This window comes from Uloborus diversus, chromosome 2, assembly GCF_026930045.1.
Source record: "Uloborus diversus isolate 005 chromosome 2, Udiv.v.3.1, whole genome shotgun sequence".
Classification (NCBI taxonomy): domain Eukaryota; kingdom Metazoa; phylum Arthropoda; class Arachnida; order Araneae; family Uloboridae; genus Uloborus; species Uloborus diversus.
In genome coordinates this window covers 198,050,415-198,074,663 of record NC_072732.1, presented here as the reverse complement: position 1 = coordinate 198,074,663, position 24,249 = coordinate 198,050,415, and the positions used below count along the sequence as shown (strand labels likewise).

The window sequence follows — 24,249 nt, the reverse complement described above, 5'->3', positions numbered from 1 at the left end:
TGTTTTTTGGTTAATGTATCGAAAAAATCAATGTTTTATGCACGTAGATAACAATTCTAACCGATAAAGTGCTGGTATAAAATTGCCATTTTTAAAGATAAATAGAGCAACATTTATTATCTAAATGGCATTCATACTAAACGAAAGATGAATAACTTGTGTCAAAAATGAAAGGGTTGGTGATTTTCTGCTCATGTTCAAAGCTTTCTATCTAATTACTCCTTTACGATAAATTGCTTTTATTCGGTTCACGTTTGGACACTAATTATTGCTCTTTGCGTGCATCATGAAATTGTTATGAAGATTGCAAAAACATTATTTGGAAAGGTGGAAAAGAATTTTAAAATTTTATAATCTTGTCATATTTTAGCAGGATCCTTTGAATTTTGAATGTGTTTCAAATAAATCCACGAGAAGGGATAAGGCGAACTTTTTGCTTAGTGTGGGTTGCAATTACGTTAAGCATATGATGAGTTATTCAGTAGAATTTTTAGTTGCTTACCAACATGCTAAGCAAAAGGGTAACATTTTAGTTTAAAAAAAAAGACAAAAAAGAAAGATTTTTTAAAAAATTAAACAAAATTTCGTTTTTAAAGTTTAAAAAGAATCTTTAAATCATTGTTTAAAAAATGCTCAAAATTCAAATTCGAATTATTCCTTGAACATTATATTATGCAATGCATAATTATAGGTAAAATAAAAAAATAAAAAAAGTTATAAATTCACAAATTAGAGAAAAAAAAATGCACACGGTTTCGCGGTAACAAGAAAAATGCAGAAAGTTGTGATCGATAGGCAAATCAAAGCGCTATCCAAGGAAAAGTAGAAGTGCGGATTGATTTGTCTACAAGTGGAGTTTCTGCTGCTGGTAGAGCCTTTGATACGCTATCGTTGGTAGGCTTAGAAGAAGTTGTTTCAGAGGAAATTTTTCAAATTAAAGTTGAAAAATGCGTTTTTTAAACCACATTTAGTGCCACTAAGAAAAGGATTAAATTCAGGACCGCTTCTCTCCTCCCTCCTTCCCTACGTTCCTATTTTATTAATCCTCATACATATATATAATAGCGAATTCACTGATTAAGTAACGCTTCTGACGTCATCACGCCTCGGCATGATAATTTGATAGTATTTTTAGGTAGTGTTTGACCTGCAGGGAAATGCTTTGTTTTGACAAGGCTGAACTGGATCCGGTAACTTAACTGTTGTACTGGCAGAACTGTCATTTAAGGAGAATGAAGAAACGAAAAAGTAGTCAACAATGAACGCTCTCTACTGGAGTAAAGGGTTAATCCACTGGAGTTAGGGTTAAAATTTCAACTATCAAAATATCACCAAACAGGCTAGAAGAAATCTTCACAAGTCATACCTTGACGGGCGATTTTTTAGTTTAAAATAAAAATGTCGTGGGAAAAACTTCTTAAGTTTTTATTTTCCAAAAACATTTTATTGTTTTTATTTCTATAGTTTTATTTAAAATTTCTATCCTTGTTGAAATACAAAAAATTGCTTGATAAAGTTCAGTTTCACTTCCGTTTTTTAACTTGAAACATTTTACTACTCGTGTGACTTCATTGCAATCCTTTAAAGCCTCCTCCCCCTCCCCTTCTCTCACTTTCTTTTATCTTTTCCTCTGTCAGAAACACATTTCTGCAGCCCATGCATTTTTCTCCACTTTTCTGCGATTTTTAATTTGTTTTTTCATGAAAAAAAAATAGAAGAATAAATATGTCGTCGGCTTCTACAACTTTTAGTCATTGTCTGCTATTTCATGTATTTTCCCCTATGACGCCGAAATCCCTGAAAGCAAGGCTTACAATGAAAACACTTTCAGAACTCTTGGATCAATTCTAGTGGCATGTTATTTTGTACTTTTGCAACGTAATTATAAATCTTTACTAATAATAAAGCTGAAAATCTCTCTGTCTGTCAGGATCTCTGTCTGTCCGGATCTCTGTGACGCGCATAGTGCCTAGACCGTTCTGCCGATTTTCATGAAATTTGGTACAAAGTTAGTTTGTAGCATGGGGGTGTACACCTCGAAGCGATTTTTTGAAAATTCGATGTGGTTCTTTTTCTATTCCAATTTTAAGAACAAAATTATCATAAGATGGACGAGTAAATTACGAAATTATCATAACGTGGAACCGTGACATGGGCACAAGCCAATTGGCGAGAAAATTCACCATACATTATTTGTATGGTGAATTTGTATGTGTATGTAATACGCATATTGTACAGGCGAACCAAAAGACCTTTTAATTTTCTATTACGGGCAAAGCCGTGCGGGTACCACTAGTGCATAATAAATATAATAAGGAATTTAGAATGTGTTTATTTTATTTATTTATTTTTCGAACTTCAGTGGTACAATTTTTAGATTACATGGGTAAAATTTTGAATTTTTTCTGTAATGTGCTTCATGGTAGTGCAAAGAGCGGGGTGATTGAGTGCAGTGAACTGATTTTGGCATTTTGGACTGTTTTAACTTCGTTACATAACCCCCCCCCCCCTCCCCTTTCTCCATCGTGGGTACTTCTGATTAAAATCATGCAACCTAATCTCCGAACAAAATACCATAGTGAATTCTTTCTAAAGTTGAATTTTATCACTGGAATAAACAAAGAAATTTAAATTTATGTTAGTAGTTTTGATTCGTCCCTCCTCGTATGTATAGAATGTATGCGTATGTAATATGCATATTATTCCCAAGGCCCGACTAACTAAAATTGAAGCCTTAAGAACACAATAGTTTAGAGGTCCCCTCAAGACTCTACAGCGGAATGCAGTGGCTGATTTACAGGTTTCAGCCTTGTCAGAATGCATTTTTGGGGGCCTCTTTGTCTGCCTCAGAACTATGTAAATCATTTATCATGCGAATTTATGAATCTCCCGCGAGGTCCCTCATAATTTTTACATGGTAAATTCACTACTATCAGAATGAAAAAAAAGTTCTTTTTTAAGGAACTTTTTTTTTTCTATTAACAAGTCATTAATTTTTTAATATTATTTTAAAAATACATGCATTTTTCGAGTAGTTGTAATGCTATGCATAATTCTTTAAGTAATTTGGGGCACCATAGGAGCATGTGTGCCCACAAGGGGGATTATGGAGCAAGTTGCGGTATCAAAATTTTGGGGGTGGGGGATTTTTTAATTAAAAAAAATATTTAATTTTTTTATTTATTTTTAATTTAAATTATATTATTTATTTTATTTAATTTTCTTCTGTTTACATTTCATTTCATTTATTTATTTAGTCTGTGTGTGTGTGTGTGTGTGTGTGTGTGTGTGTGTGTGTGTGTGCGTATGTCATTAAAAGTCAGAACTTTTCTAATAAAATAATAATAATAATAGTAAATAATAATTAAAAATAAATAAATAAATGATTTTTTTTTTTTTTTTGAAAATAAATAAATTAAGAAAGAGAGCTAAAAATAAAAAATAATAAAGGGAAAGAGGGTTGAGAAAAATGGAGGGGGGGACTGTGCCATTGAACTTTGGGGATGGATGGGAACCCCTGCTTAGAAAGATGGGACCCCAGGTCCTGGCTTAGTTGGCCTGCAGCAATCAGGCCCTGATTATTCCAAATTTCTTCCGAGTCTATTCAAATCAACCCCACACGCTCAAGCATACATTCACCACACATTGTGTGCCGTGTTTTCACTAATTATCACTCGCTTTCATCGCTCATGAATCGTGTAATCAACGATAAAAATCCCTGACCGCTGAACTGCATCCAAAGGAAGGTCAGGAGCCTCTACTCTCTCTCTCTCTCCCCGTGCACGTTTGTGTGTTCTTCATCGTTCTGTATTTAGATGGAACTTTTAGCGGAGAGTTCAGGAGCAAGTGGAATCGTGACAGACGATCTATAAAAAAGAGCAGATGTTTGTAAATACGTGCTGGGATCTGTCCAAGAGGAATTCTCGGGATAAACTCCAGCAGAGAGTTATTCACAACTGTGTTTCAGTTTTTGTTAATATTTTTCTGTTCTTTGAAACAGAAAAGTAAGAGTCCCATTCAGAATTTTTATGATGTTTCGGTATTAAAAAAAGTCATTTTAATTGTTATTGGTTTCTCAAGTAAAATCTCGCTTTTTCATTGCCGTTAGAAAGTTTTAAATCCTTTTAAAAAATATCCTTAAAATATCCAAATTGAAAATGTTGTTTATTTTCTTTGTCAAGAAGCTAAATCAAAGGCAGGTCCGTGTCCAGATTTTCTAAAAGGGTTTTAAAGCTTCTAAATCTTTACTCGAGCGAAGTGGAGGGGAGGGGGTCAATCCCTCACAGACTTCGGGGTTTTTTACTTAAAATGCCGATCCAACTATGGCATTTCTATACCTGAAGAACTGCTGTGACCCCTCCCTGCAATCCAAGGAAAATTCTGACTGCAAAAGTTACAGCAGTATGCCTTCATTTTACAGCTTCTTTTTAATCAAACTCCGTTCGTTTCTTGGGGGGAAAAATACTTCTATTTTTTTTAATTAAATTTGTTTACTATGAGGCATATTGCAATTTGTATGAAAAACTGTACACAGATTATTTTATAATACAGCATGTATATCAGGTTTTATGTTCTGAAATAATGCTTGATAAACCAACAATAAAGAGCTTATTGCAGATGCAACTTACATTGAAATATTCTTCAACATTAGTTTTTCCAGAATATTATTCCAGTTGGTAAAGCTCTAAGAGTCGTAAATTGCAGTAAAACTTTTTTTTCTTCATTTTTTTCATTTTTTTGAGAACACTAAACTTTCAAATTGAAATTAATTAAAATCAAATATATATTTTCTTCATTTGATTTATTATTTTAGCCCCAATGGGAGGGGTTTAACCCCTAAAATACATCCCTCCCCTTGGATACGGCCCTGATCAAAGCGAATCCCACTATTATTTCAAGATTTAAAAATGGCTTCACTTTCCCCACCGGTGCAAATGTTATGTTTTTAGTATTGTTTAAAAGAGAAGTAAAACTGCTCACATAGAAAAAAAAGAGAATAGTTTACTTTGCAGCCTTTTTCCGAACGAAAAACATTTTGCTATACTCAGGCTATTCCCTCGAAAGGTATTGGGGGGAGAAGGGACCGACTCACAGACACACATCTCCATCTCAAATCATTTCTTAGTTGTTTTTTTTTACTTTTCAATATTTATTTCATTATTTAATTGAAGACCAGTTTATCTAAAGGGAACATATCCATTTTCCAAAAATGTTCAGGGGGTGGAAAAAACGAATTAGGGTAACAGCAAAATAGTTTAATCACATTTTCTAGGTACAGAAGTGAGCACACAAGCTTTATAAATTACGGCCCAGAGAAAGAAAATTTTGTGTAAAAAAACAAGGAGATATCGCCACCTTAATTTTGGATATGCGCCCTTTTGAACGAAAACCTGAATGTTGAAAGTTCCAATTTCACCAATATCCAATTATTCACCACCTCATATTTTCATATCAAAGTACTTGAAACTAAAACCAGTGGATTAAGTTTTGAACATATGTTTTTTTCAATCCAAAAGTTTTCGTACAACAGATACATTCAGGATATGTCCCCTTTTGTTCAAAATGACAATTGTAGAGGACGGATCTGTTACCTTTTGACCAAAAAGTCAAATTTACCCTATTACTCCTCAATTGATTTTACCTTTTTTTTTTGGTTTTAGCGGCATATTAATAATACATTAGACTTTCTTTCATGCATTTTTGTCTTTAGTTTTGTTACTAGTAATTGTTTTTTCGGAAAATACGCAAAAAATCACACATGTTTAAGATAAAAATACATAAATTAAGTTATCAAACATAGCTGAAGGATTATTTTTCGAACAAAACTATCTGTTTCGGATATTATTTGCTTTATCTCCCCTTCCCATCCCCTTTCCGAAAAAAAAAATGGTTACAGTCTGGAACCTTTGAATAGTTTCATTCGCTTTTGTGAATACATTTTCGTTTTATAACGCTTTATGCAGCAAATGAAACCGCAGGAAACGAAACCTTTTCTCCACTACAGTGACCTACAAACTGAAAGTCATCACACACTTATTCGATCCACTTTACCAGTCAAACGACCGAGTTTATCGACTGTAAATGAGATTAATGCTCTAACTCATTGAGAAAATGGAGGATCTCCGCTTATTTGCCGTGTATCGTAATAACTTCATAAATATTTTAACAATTTTCATGACAATCTTTTTTTACACGAAGAACTTCAGGAAGGAATAATACGTAGGGGGGAGGGGGGTAGATTAAGACTATTTATCTCAAATCACTTCAGTGCCGAATATATTTCAAAGCTGGATTTACTTTTTGAAAAGAAAGAACTTTTAAACGAACTGAAAGAGTCTAAATCTAAGTAAAGGGTGCAAAATGACGCAACTTTTCTTCCTTTTTTTTTTTTTTTTTGAGCAATCACGATTGCTTTTTGCTTTTATTTGACTGTTTTGATGTGCTATCATTTTATTTTCCCGCCAGCACCCTCTGCAGCATCATTGTCGACCGGCTCCTCACGATGCTGCTCCTATAGCGAAAGCCATCTCCAGTTGCGTCAATATCCTACACTTACACGCATACATACAAGCACGTACAAACAAACACATATACACACATACATACACCTACACTTACACAAACACATACACACGCATACATACAGACACCTACACACAACTACCCCCACACTCATGCCTGCACACAGACACAAATACATATGCCTACACACACATACACATTTCCCTCCCTACCATAAACACTCATACACACAACTACCCACACACTCATACCTGCACACAGACATAAACACACACGCCTACATACACACACACACTCGTGATTGCGAAAAACATACTTTGAATTCCAGATGTCAAAATTCAAATTAATTTTTAATTTTTTTTTTCTTTTTGTATGTATGAACAGTAGGGAGGTTCTTCAAAAATACTTTTTTTTCAGCTAGAGTTCAGGACACTCTCGATTTTTTTTACTCTTACTAATAGTATTATGCTGTAAAAGTTTTTGCTTCTTACTCAATTTCTGAGAGGGTGCTCAATGACCCCTCAATAACATTAGCCGTAGCATAGAAAATGCTACAAAGTTAGAAACATTTAATTTCTCCAGCTGTTTTTTTTTTGTGAATAATTATTTTATTGCAACGTATATGCATATTACTCGTGTATATTATAATATGTAGCATTGTTTTTTTTTTTTGTTCAATGTATTTTTTAACCCCCCTCCCCATACTTATGAAGTTTGGGAGAGGGGGTTGAGCACCATCTTTCAGTTGGAAGCTATTCTTCCAGTATATTACTACCTACAAGCCTAATTGAATAAAATATTGATGGGTGTCCTGTTATCTAGTAGAAACTTTTTTTACATGTATTTCTGAACCATTTAAATGTACAGGTTTCCCTTGTATAACCCGGGTGATACGTACTAAGTATTATCGAAATTGTGTTATATGAGACTTTTTGTAAACTTTTTTTTTTTTTTGAACTAATTAATCATGTAGGGTCTGGTGGGGTAAAGTGATCATAAAATACAGATTTTTCAACTTAGATAAATAATAAATGCAGGAATGTTTTTTAAAACTTCAAATTGTTTTGTCGTTATTTTACATTAAATTAATAAAGAACACTCTGCACTGATTGTTCAGAAGAAAAATTGATAGCTTTATGGCATTTTCTGTTTAACGTTTTGATGTTCTGGAGTGGGGTCAAGTGGTCATAGTTTAAAAAAAATTATTTAAAACCTTCATAAATAACCGTAATTTTTTAATGCTCAACGCATCTAATTCTTTTGAAAAAATTAACTTAAATCCCCATACCTTCTAAAAAATTCTTTTGTGCAGCCTGCGCTATGACCCCTCTCCCCCCCGTGGGCACCACTGAATAAATTGAGCTATTGAATACGCATTTATTCTAGACGTACCATTAACAGATACTCCATTGGTTAAATTCAAATTAACGTAGTGTCTTTTCTTTTTCATTTGAAGACATTCTCAATCAGGAAGGTAAAAAAGATACAAGTAAAACAATTCTGAATTTTCGTTTAAGCCAAAAAGTAATTAAAAACTGAAGAATTTTCGGTTTATGGCAATTTCGTTAATGGTAAAATGTATTGCATCTTTTGCCTACGCCTTATCAATTGAAATAGAAGCTTTATTTTTAGTCACTTGAGCGTGCAGTTCGTATGCTTTATTGCACATTAAATATAATGGATTCGATCTTCCTTACTTAAATTGCGTAATTATTTATTCCTGCCTTTTTTACTACAGAAAGGCTTTTCCGATTAAAAAAAAGTTGCAGATAAAAAGTTCTAATACTTTATTATTTTGTGTTTTTTAATTTATTCCGCCTTCATTTTGACGTCACATATTAATTCCAGCAGCAGGTGTTCTAGCCAAAGGAAATTGTACTTGTCGGAAGAGAGAAAAAAGTAATTAAATTAAATATTTACGTCTAAACTTTATAAACCTTGTGGTTTTCTCAAAGTTGTTTTTATTTTATGCCCAAACCAACTATTCTGAATTTAAAAAAAAATTCGGAGTATTTTTATGTGTTAGGAGATTACTGTTTTCAAGAATAACTTTGAAGTCAATCTTGAAAACTTAATGCAATTACCAGTGTTCGCCGATATATGTCAGTCGATATCTATCACGATATATATCCGATATTCAGTTTGAAAATATCATGATATTTGATGTTTTCGATATTTATTTTTTCAATTATGGTATTTTCAGTATAAAAATTATTAATCATGGTACTGTCCAACCACGGATTGCATGGAATTTTCAAACGTCCAGATAAGACGAATCTATGTGAATAAGGGGGAAAAGTAAAATTTGATGCGCGTATTCCGCTCATTTGAATGAGACTCTGCTTCAGATTAGCTGTCATCGCTAAAAAAATAATAGATTCGACTATTTCCGGCTGTAAAACGGATGTTTGTCTTTCCATACAATCCGTGGTCAGACAGTAATATTGTTTATTTATTATTTAAAATAACCAAAAATATATGTACTATATTTTTATGATGTATTAATACATCATTAATATAAAAAATTAATATAATACTCCTTTTCATTTTATATTCATAAAAATATTAGTAATGTAACAATTTTAATTCATATTAAAAGTGCCTAATTAAATACTAAATGTTGGTTGGAAAAAAAAAAGAAAATGTCTTATGACCGTGCACCAACTAATGCATGTTTTTTATTTCAGTGTAATAAAACTGTGTGAAAGTAGTTAACAGAAGAAAAGTGAGTAAAACAGCTCATGCTAAATTAACTCCATTAAAATTGATTAAAATGTTAAATGAAATATTAGATGGGTAAATAATGAAAGAAACTTTAACTTTAAGTCTATATATTGTAATAATAATATAAGAAAATAGAGTGATTTGAGGATGCATTTACTATTTTGAAGACTTTAGTTTGTGCTGATTGTAAATATATATAATATATATCAAAGTATCAGATATATATCAAAATATCGGATATATATCAAAATATCAGATATATATCAAAATATCGGATATTTTCGATATTTTTGAAAATATCATAATATTTTCGAACCCTGGTAACTACAACTAAACATGTTATTAGAGTCATGACTCGCAGTTTGGCAAATATAAGACTTGATTGAACAAGAAGTGTAATGAAATTATAGGTAAATATATGCATTTAAATTTTTATTTCTTCTATTTTATTTTATAGTATGACATTATTTTGCAAGAAAATACTCTAAAGAGGGACAAGAAATACTCTTCTCTGTGCGTTATATTGTGCGTTGATAAAATAAGATTACTATTGAATATATTCGAGCACAAATGCTATGAAACCATCGATCAATTAATTTAAGGTGTTTTAGTGTCCATTGGACTTCACAGTGCATTTGTTTTGCGAGAGAAAAAACCTGCTCAAGAAATCTAAAATGCTACTGCAGGCTCAATGTAAGGCGGATTTCTAAATGCTACGGAACTATTTAGTTTGCTAATCCAACCATTTACATGTTTTCCAGCCATTCATAATTAAGATTCATTATTCAGAATCTTAAGAAAAGTGGAGCTAAGATCATAACCAAATAAAGGGCAGAATCTTCTGATTTTTGAAGGTGTCATTATTAAAATATGGCCTCATGAACCAATAGGTGGGGGCTCATAATGATAATATTTGAGCAGAAAAATTAGTTCGGGGCCCAATGCCAAATCTTCGGTTTTTCCGAGTAAGGGAAAAACTAGAAACTGCTCTTCTGACCAACCTTAAAGTTTTATATCGAGTTACAACGAAAAGAAGCTTTCTTTAATAGACTGAATTTTGCCGCCCGGTACGAGCTCCTTGTTTTACGCCACTCTAAATCCGGCACAAATAAAACTGTCCCTAAGTGATTTCTCGAAATTGAAGTGCCCAAAAGCGCAGTATCATTGATTACTTTGATAACTTCAAGAGGAATCATAACGCTCCTGACCCTCCTCGACCCAGATTCGTGTTTGAGCCAAATAGAGGTTTTAGGGGTTGCAAAACCCACCAAAATTATTTACTACGTCTTCATTTTATGTTTGAAATTAAAATATTGTTTGTTATGTCTCCCATTTTTAAGTTTGTAATAGCAACTGCACAATTTCCATTTGATTTGAAGTAGATGTCGTATATAAACGTTTTGGGCATGAAGATAGAATTCTTGAAATTCTGAGAAAATGCAACGAAAACATTTAACAAGATGACGTAAGAATTCCAGCAGGACTTAGTACGTCATGTTCATGACGTAGAACTTGAGTTACGGAAATTTGCAACAGATTTTACGTCATGTAAGATATAACGCGACGTAAAGCATGCAAAAAATTGGAAACAAATAATAACATAATAATACAAAATTGTGTTTCTCAGAAATAATATCGAGCATACATATGGGGCTATCAATTTTTACCCCCTTGCCTCCAATCTTATCAAGAGAATCAAAATTTAAAAAATTACATTGATGCGTAAATGACAACAATTCTCACCAATCATAATAAACACTTGACAGAATTCCCTTTTTTCGATATAAACAAATTTGACTCACGAAACACGTGACCAACAAAATACTTCATCCGTCCTTTTCACACATCTCCCTTTATCTACTTTTGTTTACATCACTTATGATAGATAACACGGTCACTTCCTGGTTCAAGAGAGAACATAATTTTACTTCTTGTCCACTTCAAGAAAGATAGACAAGAAGGTCTTGGAGCGAAAAATCCCGATGTCTTCCCCCGGCTTCCGTTCGTGGTTTTACGCAGCTTGCAGGTATACTAAATTTAGGACAGCTAATTCCTGGCACCAGAGCAGCCATTCCATCGATTCGAGAGTAACCATGGAGATCAGACTCCGAAGTCACGTGGTCTGTCAGGAACCAGATGCCCCCATTTTTGTTCACAGAGGATGTGTCTTTATGCCATCGATATACCAGAGCATGTAGGGCCGTTATAGAAAAAAAATGGTGAAACGAATGAAGAAGCGAAAATGAAGTCATTAGAACAGAGAACCCTTTATCGTTCTTCGACGAACTTGAATCTGGTTGAGTAATAGCCAGAGGAAATGCACGGTATCTAATTTCATTTGCAAGAGCAATTAAGGAAAGAAATAAAATACAGCGTCATGGGTTATGTCATTAATGTCCAGATATGTCACCAATTTTGAGCGGAAATCCAAGTCGATTGGAATTCTCGAAATAGCACTCAAGTCAGACCCGTCATTTCGATTTTCATTCATACCCACATTTAATATAATCATGGGTGCCCTGAAGAGAGGTCACGAAAGGTCACTGTGACCTCCCAAAAAATTCTTTTTTCTGCAAATTTCGTCCCACAATTCGGCAAAAATTTCATCTTTCGGCAAAATTTGGAGTTCCATTCGGCAAATTGCCCTCCCCCCCCAAAAAAAAAATTAAGTTCATTGCGACTCAGCCAATGATATCGATTTTTCTTCGCGCACACATTTACATATGAATGTAGTTAGGAGCACCCCGATGAGAGGTCATGGGAGGTTGCTGTAGCCTCTCAAAAATATGCTCGTGGTTACAAAGTCCTCCAAGTGAAACGATACCTCTAAAGGTGCTGGACCAGGGATTGTTTGGTTTCTCGTCTGGTTCGAAAAATCAGAGCTGTCTTCAGGGTCCCATCCAACTGGTTAAGCCACAAATGGTGGTAGGTACGGGAAACTCCTGAGTGAGAAAAAAAAAATATGACCTCCCTTATTCTTCGAAATTTGTGCTTTGATTCTGCAAATGTGGAGAATATATTGCAATTTATAAATGCCGGAATGCTCCTTTGCATTAGATGTAGATGTACATATCGCACCACGTCAGGAAAAGTGACACAACTCAAAATTTCGAAAAATTGTGCTACTAACTATTGATTTAAATTAAAATCTGAATTTTATGCTTTTTCTTGCTACAAAACTCGCACAAAGTTAGCTTATACAACTGGTGTGTGGTAACGCAAAAACGATATACTCAATAGTGACACATCATTACAATTTTATAATTTAGAAGAGAAATTTTCGACTTTTAAGCATAAACTATTACATGCAATATAGCTGACAGCCCGGATATCACATCCAGAGACTGCAGTTTCCTTCTTATTAGAACTCATCTGTCTGGAATAGTGAATAACCGAGCTGGAGGCAGATGTCATGTCATTGATTCTGAGAACGCCAACAAACTGGTAAATAAAGGATATTTATCTCACGAGCGAGTGACCGTAGCATGTGCGGTTCAACTCGAAAATTGAAGGAGATAAATTTGAGTGAGATAAATCCGCCAGTTTGTTGGCGCTCTGAGCTTCAATGAAATACATCTGCCTCCAGCTCAGTTATTCACTATTCCAGACAGATGAGTTCTAATAAGAACGAAACTGTAGTCCCTGGATGTGATAACCGGCTGTCTGGTATATTGCATGTAGTTATTCCTTAACCGTGGCTAAGGGATGGAAACTTACTGCAATACTGCAAAATAAACTTAAGTTAGTTATATTAGTTAAGACAAAAAAAAAAAAAAAAAAATCCAGTAAACATTACAAAGCAATTTTTTACGCGTATAGTAATACTTGAGACGAAATCGCTTAAATCTACTAGTACGTAAAACCATGTCTTTCGGGCTTTTTTTTTTTTTTTTTTAAAGTCGTGTCACTTTTTTTGCCGGGATGCGATTTCTAAGGTTTTAATTTAGATTTTTGCTTCTTATATTTCATTGACTTAGGAAATTTTAGAAATGTCCCATATCACTAAAAGAAGAAGGTTCCCCCCCCCCCCCCCGTATTCAGTTAAACCATTAAAGAATGTGATGCGTAAAACATACTCGAAATTATTTTTTATGCCAACTTGAAATTAATAATATAGATGCTGAATTTCAGCATAGATGTTTTCAATCTCTTTAAAACTTAAAATCTATTTAAAAAGCCGATGAAAATGTCTTTGTTCAAACTGCCTGGTTTTATTATGATTTTTTGCAAAACAAGAAAGTTTGAATCAAATGTTGGTTTTTAAAGAGATTTTAAAAATTATGGGAGAAATTAACTTCAGCACTGTAAGTTAATGTTGTGCCAACATTTAGCGAAAAGCTTTCGCATCATCAAAAAATGTTTAACCTATTTAAAAAGGCGGATGAAAACATCTTTGATCGAACGATCTAGTTTTATTGTGGCTTTTTGAAAAACTTAGTTTAAACTGAATGCAGTTTTAAAAATTAAGTTTTAAACGAGCTGATGTGTGCATCACATGACTTCCTTTTACTCAAATTTAATGTCATTTCCACATTACTGGCAATTTTAATGTGATTCAATAGTTAATTCTCTAAATATCACCAACAGAGTTTTATTCGTTGGCGATTGTTTATTTATTTTTTAAAATTTGTTTTGAAACAAATTTTAGAAAAATAAATAAAAAATCGCCAAATTTATCGCCAAGTTGGTGACAAATCTTGGCGACCAAAAGAATGGCGATATATCGCCAAGTGTCCGCCACATTATAACATCACTTGAGTTTACATCGAAATTAACAATGATTTCTCCTCAAAAAGGGGCAAAAGACCTCTTTAGAAGCACCTAAAGGGGAGGTGCACAACTAGACCCTACTAGGAGTCTACGTAACAAATTTCAACTTTCTAGGATATTCCGTTCTTGAGTTATGCGAAATACATCCGCATATACGCATATACATACATACGTACATGCAGACGTCACGAGAAAATTCGTTGTAATTAACTCGGGAATCGTGATTATGGATATTTCGCTTGTCTATACGTTCTTAGGCACTTATCCACGTGTGGTCAAGTTGAAAAAAAAACTCAATATTCATTCGGGGGTGAGTAGAATGGAAATTAATGTCGATTTTTGAGTGAAAATTTTTTTGTCAATACAATACTTCCTTTTTTGTAAAAGGAAGTAAAAATGTGGGAGAGAGAGGATAACTTTTGTTGTCTGTCTAAAAAGTCAACATTATATATTATTCTCCCTTTACGTGATACTAACTTTCAGTCATCTGCATTACGAAGCACTTTGTGAAATTCATTTCGTAGTATTTTCACACATAACATCATGGGCAACCATATGCAAAATTTTAAGGGCGGGTTCAAATATTTTCTCCGTGGTTTAGCAGGATATTTTTTCCCATGGAAACCAATTTCAGTATAGATTAGAGTTATTGAAATTTGACATTTTTAATAACTTATTCATTAATGGCTGGGGGAGAAATATTTTAACATTTTTGTAAAGAAAAAAGTACTAAAAGCAAAGGAAATTCTAATTTCTAGGGGGGGGGGGCTTCAGCTCCCACCTGCCCCCCTCATATGGGCGCCCATGCATCACATGTCTTTTTTTTCCCGAGGAACTCCTTGGAAGTATTACTAAAGTTTGAATAAAATGGAGGGAAAACTCCATTTTATTCAATAAAATAAATAACCTATGCTGAAAAGAAAATAAATGGTGTCCTTTGTCATTGCTGTTTTGGACTACTGTTATTTGTCTCACCGACACGCTTAGCACATAATGTAGCTTTTCCTTACGGCGCAACGCTGAAAAAATGTGTTGTACCAGGAAAAATTATCTTTATTTACCATTACACTATTTGCAACTAATCTTACGAGTTATTTTTCCTGGAGCTCCAGACACGATAATCGTAATGGCGTTCATTTTACTTGTTTACACATCATGGTAAAAATCTGGACATTAGCCAGTCAGAGCAAAGAAAGCTCTAAATAATTTTTAAAAGAATGTCTTATTTTATCTCAATCTGTTACTTTGTATGCTTTTAATATTATCAATTTCAGTTTTTTTTTCATCACTTTAAGCCAATCGTTTCTACGCTCTTTTTCATGTGAAACATTTAGTATGCAAAATACTAAAAATGTATTATCAAACGTTTTTTGATCATAAAAAAATAATAAATATTTAAAAAACATTAATTCAAGAAAAAATATATTCGTCATTTTTTCCCAAGCGAACCTTTTGTAATGCAATTAAATAAATGTACACAAAACATCTGCCAATTCTGTTAAGAGAGTTTAAAAATAAATTTGGAAAAAAAAAAATGAGATTGAGGGTTATTTTACTAAGTAATTCTTCAGCATTTTTCTTTTAATAAAACTTCCAGAAAATGTTTCTGAAGATATATAAAAGTTATCTTGGTAACCAAACAAAATTTTAGTCTGGAATATTGCATCATTCAATGAAGTTAACTAAAAAATCATATACTTATTAAAACTCGTTATTAAATGCCACAATTTTTATTTTTGAATCATTATCGTCACAGAAATAGATACACCCGAAAAAGATTTATTAGAGCGTTGTCGTCAATATTTGACGCTATGTTATTAATGTACTTATTAAAAACTCATTATAAAGTAGCACAATTTTTATTTTTGAAGTAACATGCGGTATTGGATTTTCTGGCACTGTTTCAAACGTTTCCAACCAGAAATAATGAGATACCGACAGATGAAGTGTTGAAATAATTTATGTTTTTCAGAGTAAAACTGAATCAATAGCACCAAATCTTATTTATCTCCACTTTAATTACATCTCAAACCGGGCTATATATATACAGTAAATAACCTAAATTTACTTCAACTACATGTTTGTTGGCGCTCTCAACTTCAATAAGATGACATATACCTCCAGTTCGGATATTCACTATTCCAGACTGATGAGTTCACAACAAGGAGGAAACTGCAGTTTCTGGATGAGATAACCGGGTTGTTGGTATATTGCATGCAGACTATATTTTTTATGGGAATATGTAAGCGTGAATGATTTGTATATTTGACTAGATTAGAGCAACTTTGAGTCGTGGTTCATTGGTGAGTCACTAGTAGTCAAACTTTGGTGAGTTGCGGTACCTTCATGATCTATTTAGGTTTTCCACCAGAAAAAAAAGAAAAAAAAACTTGTTATAATTCTTCAAATTACTTTTGAAAATTGAGATGCCATGGAAAGAGGCGAGATTCCGTACTATTGCAAAAAGTTTCGTTTTGAAAAAGAGCTTAAAAAAAGTATGCAGGTTTTACATTTTAAATTGTATTCTTTCAAAATTCTCGCATCATTTACTACTATATTGTAACAATTGTATAATTTATCAATATCTCAAACAACAAACAAACGTTATCAGAACAAGTTTTCCAAAATATTTTGACAATGTTTCAGAAAATTCCCATATTTTCTTTAAAGAAAATCCAGCTCTCTTTCAACTGAATAAAGATTCTAAAGCAAAACATTTCATATGATATTTTAAATTTTTCCTCAGTTTTCAATTATAATAAGCAGTTGTTTAATAATTCATCAGAATAAAGTTTTGGAAAAGTCACAGAAAATTATAAAAATTAATTCCAAAAACCGAATTAGCAGTTGAAAATTTCTACTACAGGGCATAGAAACTGGAAATAAGGAAAAATTATGCTTCAAATTAAAAAAAAAGGAAAAATATTTGAATTTGGACATCTTGGATTCAAATTATGCTTTTCGCAATCACGAATTCTGATAGGACCCTACTCGTTGGGTTTCTTATTTCTACTAATGGAATGGCATGGCCAAGAAAATTACCAAGAAATTTTCACCCGTCATATTACGACTGGTGATTTTCTAAAATAGGTAATACGAGGCATATCCCTAGAAAAAGAAATGGTGATTAACATGAGGTAATAAAGATAACGATTTTATGGTCGACATCCACCAGTACACTTATCATAAAGATTATGATAAGTGTACTGGTGGATTTTACGATGCATAACATTATGTATTTTTATTTCTTATCAGTCTTAAATGATGGAAATTAGAGCAATCTGAAAATTTTGTATTAAGTTGATTGTTCGCTATTTAATTTCGTCTTATCAATGTCGAAAGTCTCAGTTATCAAAATATAACCACAGAAATAAATATTTTTTACACTATGCATATTTACAAAATATATCCTCTCGGAAAACATATGTTTTATTTAATCGACCAGATTCTCGAAATAAAAATTTAAAATTTTAAAAATTCTAATCTTAAAAAGGAAATAATTTTGATTTTTCTGATATACTAATGAAGAAAATAACTTATTTTTCCTTGAGCTATCAAATAAAACTTCATTAACTTTTCGTTTTTATGGTCTATTCTGTTTCATGATTTTTTTTAAATCAATTTTTACAGGAAATCTTTCTAATAAAGAAACAATTTGCCCCCGTAACATCATGAAGGTGGGTTTTTCTAGTTATTGGAATCACTATAATTCTGTCTTTTGAATAAAGGTAAAAAACATTTTGTTTCTCACAAGTGACAGTGTACCTAATGCAGGTCTTTTTCCCTGCATTAACAGTGCATTGGCAAAGAAACAACTTTTACAGAATTCATTCATTTTAGCCGCCAATTTGGCGAGTAATGAGGCATTTAAAAGCGTAGAAGGGTCTGTTCACGGTGACTAACGTTACAATTTGACTCTGTTTTTAACTTATGAATTCAGCATTCTTGAAATTAAATTTTGTTTCTTCTGAAATTGATCTAAACTATCATGATATGGTACATCACTGCCCCCACACTTGTTTTCAGACTCGAGGAAAATTTTTTTGTATGAAATTAAGGGGAACAAAAAGCGTGACTGATGTTACGCAGAAGAGACATTGAGAAAAGTGACTTAAATATAATTTGAAATTCTCTTCAAACCAATAACGTAAAATCTAAACAGATTTCTTCCCCTTAAAATAGAGATTTTAGACTTGATGAAAACACTTTGTTTTATTGAAATACGTAACTTAAAAACTAAAAGTATAAAAACTATTTAACACCCGTGATTGATGATACAAAGATTTTGTGACTGATGTTACATTTACAATGAATTGTTGTAATTATAAATTATTTCTCCTTGAAAATAAAATTAGCATTTGAAATTGTAAAACTGTATTTAAAATACTAGAAAAGTTCATTTAAAAAGTTTTAAAAGTTATATTTTTGATGTAAAGGGTGTCCCAAAATTAACGCAAGATTTGAATTTGCCACCATTTTTTCCATAAATTGTTGGCAGCCATGAAAATAGAACAATTTGACCGTTGAGAGTTTAGGGTTAGTAAAAATGGGGTGTTATTTGTACCATACAGCTAGAGAGAGTGAAACATTTCAATTACTGCATAAGGCATTTCCTAGTCGCGTACTCTCTCATTTCGGTGATCAGAATTGGCACCCTAGATCGTGTGATTTAACATTTTTAAATTTCTTCTTATGGGGTTATTTGAATTCAAAGGTCTATGTCAACAAGCCCACAACCACCCGTGCATTACCGTGTTGCGATACCGAGCGCCAATAACAGTAACTGCTTGACCAGCCTCAACTTTCATTATTTTTGAAACAATTGTTCAATAATGAAAGCGCGTTATTGTATCGTATAACGCTCCATTTTTGATTACCCTAAACTCTCAGCTGTCAAATTGTTCTTTTTTCAGGATTGCCAACCATATATAGCAAAAATGGCGGCAAATTCAAATCTTGCGTTAATTTTGGGACACCCTTTATTTCATAAAATAAAAAGTCCTCTTGTCTTTACTACATCTAGTGGGCTAAATATTTTATTCTTTTCGCATGTGAATAATAAGTTTTATCCACATTGACAGGCTATTTCCAATGTTTTACTGCTTGAATCTTGACAGTTACTAAATACTCATAGTTTTAAATTTCAATGCATCTAACTTCTCGTGATACAATTGTTTGTCATATTCTTCAAGACACCGTTCTCCAGTAGCAGTCAACAATTTTGGAACATGTTCTGCTGGAAGTGGTTCCTTCTTTTACGGTAAAAAAAGGGTTGTTGCTAAACACCTGCAAGAGCTTCTGATTCAAAAAAAAAAAAAAGTACTATTCAAATAAACTCTTTATAACATGACTGCAAGTCGTATGGTGATAGCTCTGAAATTTGCATGAAGTTGTGACATTTAGAAATATTTCTGTATTGATGATGTAGCACTTTTATTCAAATGTAATACATAAAGAACTAGGAGTTATCTTTTTGTCAAATTTCATGCCAGAAAATTTTTTACAGCAGCAGTTTTCTTTTGTGAAGATATAACACAGATCGCTTTGAATGACTAACAGATTTTACCAAGGTTTCATTATTTTAAAGAGGAGTAATGAAGTTACAAATTTAAACATGGGACTTCAATACTTTAAATTTGTTCTACTCTTGTTTTACTTCGTCACCTAATTTCTCTTTTTAATTTGATTCTGAACTAACTTAGGTAATTATGATAGGTTTTTAAAAATTATTTATTTATTTTTTTATCATTCGCTTTTTTAGCTTCTACTTTGTTTTACTTTTTGAAATTTTCATGTTTTTCTTTATTTCTTAATTTATATCTTGCCTCCTTTTTTGCCTTTCTGCAGCAGTCAATGCCTTTTGTGCAATTTGTTTGAGGTTTATTATCGAAAAGAGAAATGTGACTGATGTTACATATTTTAAATAAGTTTTAAATAATTAAATTGAACTATTTCTAAATATTTAAGGGATTAATATTGAAGTTATCATCATAAATGAAGAGAATATGACTTTTTATAAACTTGGGTTTGTTTTTGTTTAAGCAGTGCAAACTTTTATACAATTTTGTGACTGATGTTACATTAGAGAGTATGAAGCCTAGTTTAAAAACAATTGTTACAAGACAATTATAACAGTTTAAAGTTTCTTTGTTAGTCTAATCTCTTCCTAGATAAACCACATTTCAATAAAAAATAAGATGTAGACATAGCAGTTAAATTCCCAAGTGAAAAAAAAGGATTAACTTTTAGAATCGCTAATGCAACGACACACGGGCACTGAGTAGTGTTGTCAAAATTTGCCTATAAAACTTACGAAAAATGTGTTTATATTTTTTTTCGTATAGTTTAAAAAGTACATTCTTTTTTACCTCATATGAAAGAAAAAAATTACTGATGCAATGAAGTTTTTTTTACTGTGATGTCCCTAGTTTCATGAACTTGGTCCCTATTTTTTCCCTAGGTCACTTCGGTGACATCTATAGCAAGAAGTCTGTCCAGAACAAAGCGAACCGTCTCCCCTTGTTTGTATAGTAGCCCCTCGATACATCGCGCCTCTTGAGAGACAACAAAAGAGCGCGATATATTCGACAGCGCGATGTAACCGAGGTCATAAAAAGTAACAATTCTACTAGTATAAAAAAAAATGACAAGGGGATCTACAAAAATATCAGTTTATTATCATATAAGGACAATTTTCTCAATAAAAGCAAAAGAATATTTGTCTACTAATTTTTCACTTAGACTAAGAAAAAATAATTAATAATATTTTTATTGTTTTATGGTGGAATGCGTATCGAAAGTTGTACCTTAAACTGCAATGAATTAAGTTTACAGAAAATATGCCAGTTTTTTTTTTAATAATTACAAAAAGAAGTAAAGCACCTTTTCTGAGAAATAAACTTTTTTTTCTGTGATGTCAAATGCAAAGCTGCATTTTTAGAAATTTATTTATTTATTTATTTTTGAAATATAATTTTTGTGAGCCAAATAATGAGACTTTTACTCCCTCATTTTCCTTTGATTTCGATTGCCTTATTTATTATTACTTCAAGAATCATGTATATTATTTCTTAGAGGTTCATTTCTTTTCTTTTTTTTTTTTTTTTTTTGTTTTTTGTTGGATCGCCATGATTTTTTAAAGTTTTTTTTTCAAAATTCATTAGTAAGACATCATTCTGTTGACTTTTTCCACTTCTTTCGGCAAAAAATAGAGCAAATAACAAAATAGTTGTTTGGTCGAGAAAATCGATTGTTTTTACTTTCTTCTATATCTAATATATAGAAGAAAGTATTGGATTCGTGCAAATTTTCGAATTTCGAATTTTGACGGATTCGAACGTTTTGAGGTGTGCTGAGTCCATTTCGACTATTTTTGGAAAATGTCTGTCTGTCTGTGTGTGTGTATGTATGTGTGTCACGTCTGTGTGTGACCAGGTTTTTGTGGCCGCTCTACAGCAAAAACTACCGCATGAAATTGAACGAAATTTGGTACACACATGTGCCCCTATGTGAACTTGTGCCCATTGGTTTTTGGCGCGAATTCCTCCAAGGGGGGTGGAGCAATGGGAGGTTTTTTGAGTTACGCGTGCTTGCTATTCCTCAGAAAGTAACCGGTGGAATCAAACAAAATTTGGTCCATATGTTGCCCCTAACAGGAGCAGGTGCTGATTCAATTTTGGTGTCAATAGCTCAAACGGGGGTTGAGTTATAGAACGTTTTTTGTCGTCAATTGTGACTGCTGTATCTCAAGAAATAACGAACGGAATCAAACAAAATTTTTTTGACAAGTAGCCCTTAATGGGTATAAGAGCTGATTTTATTTTGGTGTCAACAGCTAAAAAGGGGGTAGCGCAATCGCCCGTTCTTTTTTTCCATTGTGAGTGCCCTATCTCAAGAAGTAAAATACTTGTAATTAATTCAAGTAAGGCTTTTAAAGTAACTTTCAATTTTCGCTCTTTGTTTTGTTTTTACAATAATTCAGACACTGGGATGGTCGTCAAGTTTTTGCATGTGTAATTTTGTTTTTGTTAGGAATATTGCTTCCTCGTCAAGCATGGGGAGGGACCAGAAAAAGGAAAAATATAGAAGAAAGTTTCGTGATGGCCACAGCATACTAGTTTTTTTTTTTTTTTAATCAAGTATTGCTTCAATGCATTTATTGCAAATCATGAAATTTTTGTTTTTTTTCCCAGTCACAGTGGTATACATGGTAATCATTTGCAACTACGGCTATTTAATAATCACTGCATGTTCCTTATGACACACACTGACACAAAAACGAGAAATTCGTCCAAAACTGAACTAGCCCAATGTCCAGTTGTTATTGTTGATATACTTATTTAATTGAAAAGAAAGTGTTATTACATATTTTTATGAAGTTAATGAACCGCCGTTGGTCGGAGTTTGAGCATTTTTCGCACCGTACTTTTATTTATAATATTGTTTAAAAGAATAATGTTAGATGTTTTTATTTGAGTATTTATTCATTGATTTCTTAAAAAGATGCTGAAGCTTGGGGATATGTCCCATTAATAAGCTATAACAGCGATAAATGATACCATTTTTTACTCATTTAATCGGATTTTTGCAGAATGATTTTGACGAAATAATTGTAGCAATTTTTTGAAAAAATTTTGTCATGTAACTGAAATTATCTTTAGTAATAATATTGCAAATTTTTGCTAAAGCACTGATGTAAGAGGATATTTTCAAAACTTTCATGCCTTTCGAAAAATATTTCTGGAGTTCTTCAGTAACAATAATTATTATTTTTTCAAGGATTTATTTATGAAAGAAGTTTTTATTTAATTTGTAGTAATATCGTTAATTTTAACTATTAACAGAACTCCAATTGATGTAAATTCGGCTATGCTATGTTATACTCTGTTTATTTTTAAACCTCAGGAATGCTCTTACAAAATATTGTAAATGAAGTAACAGTGTGAGAATACTCGAACGCCTTTAAACGGCATGAAACATTTTATAAAAATTAAAAAAAAAAAAAAAAAAAGTAAAGATTTTATAAAAGTATATTAACAGTAACTGCATTAACAAAAAATGCAGAATACTTACTGTATCAAAAATTAAGGGTTCAATGAACTCACCTCCCTTCTCACCAAGAAAAAAAAACTTTATTCAAGCTATGAAAAAAAAAAAAAAAGCTTAATACAACGTTTAAAAGCAACGTGATGTAACGTGATAAATAAAGGTTGATGTAGCGTTTCAAAAATCGTTGATGTAACGTTACTGAAACCGTTGATATACCGTTACTAAAACCGTTGCTTTTGCGTTTTGCAACGAGACATATTTTCGCTCTATCAACGTTACCAGTAACGTGATGTCAACGCTTCAGAGCAAAGTGATGTAACGTGATTTATGTTACTTGGGTTGGGGTATTCGATATAAATTGCATAGGAAATAGGAACACACACACATACGGAAAAAAAAAAAATTCCCCCCAGTCATTACCGCTTTTATCAGCACAGAAATCTCAGATTATTTGTACAAAAATATTCAAGAAATCGCTCGTTTCTTCCAGTCACAACAGCGGAATGACAGGCTCAAAACCGTGTTATAATAGCTGTGACTTTTGATTTTTTTTTTTTTTAAATTGCTAAGTTCTTTTCTTTATTTCAGCAATAGTAGTGAACAAAGCTGTCAGCAATTTACAGTTTTCTTGTTTTGAGTATAATTTTTGTTCACTTATAAATGACATGATGAAAATCTTTCATAAATGTAAGGAAGCAAACAAAGATTGTTCGAAGCGATCTCGTCTTTTCTTCGGGATTTATATGAGTCTTTAAAAAATTTTTCCCGTGGACACAATGCTATAATATTTGCTCAAAAGTTGATCGGGGGGGGGGGGGGGGGAGATAGATAGATACCATACTTTTACAATACAAAACTAAGCCTTTTCTTACGTACTCATTTCTTTTTTCTTGTTTTTGTTTTTAATGATATTTTTACGATTGAATCTTCGTTCCTGTATTCCCACCCCTTCCCCGTTTTTTAGAAAAAGTATGCTAACAATGTTGTCGCCTTACAATGTTGTGCTATTTGAGAATTAAGACATTTTTTAAACGGTATTCAATATTCAGTTTTCAATATACTTATTTGCACTCGCACTTGATGAAATATTTGCTGGTTGTAGCCTATGCAACTAACACTTAGTCTTTGTAAATTTTCGGAGAAATTGTTCCAAAACTCTGAAAAATTTAAGAGATGTCATAAACG

The 24,249-nt window shown here is 32.5% G+C and overlaps 1 protein-coding gene across 1 annotated transcript in view; it reads right to left on the bottom strand.

Moving 5' to 3' along the window:
- The window catches only part of LOC129216236 (anoctamin-8-like), a 75,507-nt gene extending 64,063 nt beyond the window's left edge, over window positions 1–11,444 (bottom strand). The window contains exon 1 of the mRNA XM_054850435.1: window positions 10,990–11,444. The gene's annotated coding sequence lies outside the window, so the exon portion shown is untranslated. The remainder of the gene's footprint in view (window positions 1–10,989) is intronic.
- Between the last annotated feature and the right edge of the window lie 12,805 nt (window positions 11,445–24,249).